Raw genomic sequence first — 5,742 nt, forward strand, 5'->3', positions numbered from 1 at the left:
CACTGTTAGATACTAAAGTAATGATTAAGGGTGAAAAAAGCCTCTATTCCATATCACGCTAAAATAAAACAAAAAGACTGATAGTTTAATGCTGTTGACGAGACATTCTAAGTCACATTTTACAATATATTTTTAAGTATTTTTAAGATTACTAAAGTATTTTTAAGAAACACCTTCAATTTCATGAGTATGTGTCTTTGCATCCTCTGGTTAATTAGCACAGAAATCATAATACTGGTTTTCATGGACTTATTTCTCTATACTGTAAAATTACATTCTTAAAAAAGAGCRTGTATGTTTAAAAAAGTCATCTCAGGAAAATCATGTAGTATCAAATACTGGTCAAACACACAAAAGGTATTAAAAAAACCTTCACCACAATCGTGCAGGCACAGTCTTTCCCTTCCATTAAAAGGAAAATGAACAAAATTGCATTACAACTACTTTTTAAAGTCACAGTCAACTGAAACCAATATATTACCTAAATGTTTGTGTATAAACTTTGAATAAGTGATATYGATCGATTTTGAAAAAAAAGGAACTGATATTTCTAAGCAAGCACCCATACGCTAAGTGTGCTTTGTATGTGTCCTATCCCTCATTTAGGATTTTAGAGCTATACTGGTTCACTTGGCATCAGACAGCCTCCTAAATTTGATATTTTACCATGGATCACTAGTACCAGTAATGGGGGCAGGTTTAGCTCAGTTGGTTGGAGCGTGGTGCTGCTAATGCCAAGGTYGTGGGTTCAATCCCCGTATGGGCTCTGCTGAGGGCTGGACTAGATGATCTCCAGAGGTCCCTTCCAACCTTACCATTCTATGATTCTAACATTAAGCAGCCAACTTATTGGAGGRTAACACCCAGTTGGGTATTTAGGAATAGATTTGCTCCATGTAGAGAACAGTGACCATGTAGCTTCTATTATTTTACCTCATACCTTAACATTCCTATCCAGGAACTTTCCTCCCAAAGGTGCTCTGAAGCCTGTCCTACAAACAGCAATCCCAACCAACATACACCCTGCAGCACAGTTTCATGTTCTTCATGCTCTTCCAACTAAAACTGAGTTGATTCTTGCCCAATGCCTCATTATTCTGAGCACAAAATGAAATGTAGTGAAATAGAGAAATGAAGGGAATCCTAAAGCTCTGCTCAGATAGTAATCCAAACAATAACGGGAACAAAATCTAACACATTTTGCCCATGAAACATCAGGAAACATTAGTATCATGAAAAGGTGTGGGACAGACACCCAACACAACAGCAAAAATGTCTTTACTAAGTCTATATTAGTCTGGGTGAATAGAAAGACTAGCACTACYATTCTTTAAAAWTTTTTYTTTTTTCATGTTAAGTTTTTGTTTAAAACACGTACATTTTGAAGCCACKTATTTATAAAATTTCAACTGTGAAGTCAAGCTAATAAACATTGTTACTATTTTATATCTAGATTATTTTCCAAAAWTTTGACCTCATTTTATAAAATGATATTTAATTAAAAAAAAAAAGATATTTCAACTCTGGATAAAACAATCTGAACATCGAGGTAATTCACGATTTCAAAGAAAAACAACACTTCTTTTCTACAGAAAATGGTGCACCTGCCTTCAATGAAAATAGTATAAGGAATGCTTTATTCTTTCTTCAGAAACTAAAGTACCGCAAAGATTAACATACTCCCCTCCCTTTTGTAAGGGCATTCAGACAACACACCAACTCTTGTATGAGGGTAGACTTCTCCAAGGCAACATCTAAGCCTTAAGCCACTGTTTTAACCTCTATTGTTTTTTTTTTTTTTTCAGAATTGTATCTTGAAATAGAGACAGTTAGAAAAAATATCAGCAAAACAGAGCAGTGTTCTTCTCTCCTTCTTTTGAGGGGCATGGGGGAATCACTGTCAACTGCTTGTAATACAGATTTTAATCTGATACACTTGCAACTGAAATTTAACAACTTGAAGCAAACACAACAGTTTCCATAATAATTTGAACTTAAGATCACTTCAGTACAGGAGTCAACTGCTCTTTATTGACAACATGAGTATTTCTGTATCTGTAAGTTATTCTGTACTTTGGCCACCAGAGGGAAAAAAGAAAAGCAAACCTTGAGCAAGAAGCAATTCAGAGCTTTCCTATGAAGATCAAAGGTCAACATATARACAATTTCATAGCTATAAACGCTGAACCTTGAAACAGTAGTAACATTTAATGACACTTTCAAGAGAAAAAAAAAAGATAAAAGAAAAAAAGAAAAAAGCTACTATTGGAGTTTCTTATAGTTCTTCCATATACTAAATACCAGAAGAACGTCCCTTCTTAAAAGTGCTCAAAAGCCTCTACGATCTTTCCCAGAAAACGTGAGAAACCTTTTCCTCTTCAGAGGAGAGGAGCAGCAGCAGAGGAAAAAAAGCAAAGAAAGGAAAAAAAAAAAAGCCTGACTCATCTGAAGAGTATAAACCAAACTACTCACTAGCCACAAGTGGTCTTCATTCCCTGCTAGAAGTGTTTGAATTCAAAGCTCCAGTTCACGTGCAATCCTGACTGCCCTTCTCTGCGTGCACCACGCTGCTGCAAAGCCAAACCCTTCCAGCCAGCAGTGCCCCGCTGGCGAAGGGGTAATTTCTAGTGGAGCTTTTTCACTGTTCAGATTAGAAATTGTTATGACTGTTGCATTAGAGTGAAAATTGCTTAAGCAAGTAAATGCAAGTTAGTTCTTCAGCTAGACTTGATTTTTACAGTAAAAGATAAGGCATGTCCYGATTGCAAATATTCCTGGAGCAGCACCCAGAGCAGCAGACGTGACAGCAGGCCAGCGTTCAGCCACTCTAGCTGTCCAGCTTTACAAGTTCTAAAACACTGGTTAAACTACATACTTCAGCAAATTTCTCCAGTTGAAAAGCACCAGGAAGACAAAGACAGTCCCAGCAAAGAGACAAAAATACAGTAACTTTGAGGAAAATAATGATCCAAAATAGTGGTTCTACTTCGCACTAGCTCATTTTATTTCCAAAAAAGATAGCAAACAACTAGGAAGTTGTCAATTTGGTGCTGTAGCAGATTATCTCTGATTTTATTCCCTGTTTTGTAAACTAAAATAGAACTTGCAAATATAGAGAAAAATTACAAAAAAAAAAAAAAAAAAAAAAAAATCCACTCAGAACTGCTTAGGGTCTTTGTTGCATTGCTGACATTCTGACAAAGTTATCACTGTTTTTCCTAAAATACTACAAGAGATCTTCAGAATAGGCCACAACAGTCCATATAAGAAAATGGAAATTTTTGTAATTGAAGGAAGTATACTACAATTACAAGGAAAGAAGTTTTGCAAGTGTCAATCTAATCAAATGTTACTACCATTTCAAGTAGTGTTGCATCAATCCCTTATTGTGAAAGTACAGATTTTMAAACCTTTGTAAACTACAAGAAAGGTCTTCAAATTGTTCAACATCAATTCTTTCGAAATGAAAAAAATTAAAATGGCAGATAAGCCCATGATGTACCACTGCTAAGAATGAGGTGGACAGACTTGCAATTTAATTTTACCCTTGAGAACAAAGAAAACTTGATTTCCTTCCTGTCTGACTACTACTACTTCCCCCACCAACTCCAAAATTCAAGTTAATACACATCGCATTTTCATGGTCATTTTACAACTATATCCAGTCGAACATAGTTGCATTACCAGCAGAAAAAAAAAAAACAAAAACAAAAAAACAAGAATATTATAACAAAGTAACAACAAAGATCAGATAAACCACTTGCCAACCTTACTGATTCTATGCAAGATGAGTTGAAACAGGGACTGACATTCTTTTAAATGAAATTAAAAAAAAAAAAAAAAAGGATATTCCCTGCAAAACTAAACTTTATCTAGAAAATGTAGACGAAGGTAGATTTGAAGGCTCCTTTCTTTGCCTCTCTTCCTCTCTAATACACACACAGATCCAAGGGCTGGAAAGCTCATTAGCTTAGCATCATCGATTTTGAACAGAAGAAAGCAGGAACAGGATGTTTGAACAGCAACAGAAGACTACAGAAAAGGACTACAGCTTCCAGAGTGTGCCTCTGCATTATCTCTGATGTACACACAGAATTACTGTGTAAGACAGCTAAAGACACAGAAAGGATGATATATGCTAAAACAGTTAATTGAGGTATACATATCATATTGTTAAATAAAGTGCAATAACAAAATAAATTCTTCCTTTTAAATTCTTGCTTCCACATACAGCTCTAGATGACCTCTTTATGGAGCTCTATCACAAAATTTATGAAAGCGTGGCTTTTGCACACAGTAAAAGATTGAGTTGATTGAGGAGACGCATGTCATTGTAGGATACTGCAAAACAATGCATCAGATGTTTCACAAAGTCGGTAAAATGCGTAATGTAAGTAAGATTCAACCTCATTTTCCATTTCATCTCCACATACCCTCGTGCAGACCATCATTGTTTCAAAAAAAGTCTGAAAAGGTCCAAGAAGTTTCTTCTACAAGTGTCCATAATTCTATTCTCACCTCTCCAACTTTTGCAGGGTTTCTAATCCTTGCCATTCCCCCCTCCCCAGGCACCTTATTACCAGATAATCTCACTTGCAACTACAGATTTAACAACTGTTTCTGTAACGACAGCTAGTAACACCTAAGAACTAATGTCAAAATGGGCCAAGTAGGTTAGGCAAGTGGTTGCCCTGCTGTAGACAGTATAGTCTCAACTTCTCTATAAKCTGACCAAACCCCAACTCAGTTCTAATTCATTGTTTGCCCCAGTAATCCTATTCAAGGGATGATTTAAACCTTGACTACACTGAAGGGTAGAAGATCCTTTCTAATTCCCCTTTGAAATCTGCTTATGCCCGATTATTCCCTTGGTTCCTCTGCCAAGATTCTCCTACATCTGAACTAGCCCCTCTCCTTTAGATTATCTTAAAGTAGTATAGGTTATACATTAAGCTACAGGGAAAAGAATTCTTATGAAACTTGCTAATAGGAAAAGAGCCAAGTATTTACYATAAAATGGAAAAATATTTCATAACTTTATTACACAGTATGATGCTAGGGGGAAAAAGGAGGATTCAAACACATTTAATACATTTTTTTGCATTATATTTTTTCAATTTTTTTCATCATAATTGTATTCATAAGATAGCACATTATAATTACACAACCATACTTCAAATAACTGGCAATGGTTGTCAAAGAAGCACATGCATAGGTCTCAATTCTACAAGGATTTGTGCATCTAAAGACTAATATTCAGCGTTGACAACAGAATCAAAGTTTATTTTACATAACTGAAGGTAAGTGTATTGGAACAGAATACATACTGCATTTTCACTGGAAAAAAAAAACAGCTCATAAAATTATATCCAAAATTTATATGCCTGTTCCTCTGCTCATTGTGGGAGAGGCATAAGAAGCTACTCTCCTAGTTATTGAAAAATTTGGATTTTCCAATTCTTCTCAATGCCTATAATCCATGTATATTACTCCAAGTCATAACTTTAACACAACTGAAAAAAATACACACACTTTAGCTTTTTTTTAAAAAAGCTATCATTTAGGTAGTAAGTGCAGGAGAGTAAGCAAGACTTTAAAGAATTGCAGTGATCCTAAGCAATCAGAAGGTAGAAGTGGCCAAAGCAGAAAAGAACACAATATTCTGAGGAAGCAAGTCAATGCTGTGAATTATACCACAGAAGAAAAGAAAATAATTTGCATTAAATCCTTTAAAGTTAAAAC

The 5,742-nt window shown here is 35.3% G+C and overlaps 1 protein-coding gene across 1 annotated transcript in view; it reads right to left on the reverse strand.

The window, feature by feature from the left end:
* The window catches only part of ARFGEF1 (ARF guanine nucleotide exchange factor 1), a 93,668-nt gene that overhangs the window by 64,148 nt on the left and 23,778 nt on the right, over positions 1 to 5,742 (reverse strand). The gene's annotated exons all lie outside the window — the stretch shown is intronic.

Source organism: Rhea americana, unplaced genomic scaffold (assembly GCF_003343005.1).
Source record: "Rhea americana isolate MKP2758 unplaced genomic scaffold, rheAme1 scaffold_247, whole genome shotgun sequence".
NCBI classification, from domain to species: Eukaryota; Metazoa; Chordata; class Aves; order Rheiformes; family Rheidae; genus Rhea; species Rhea americana.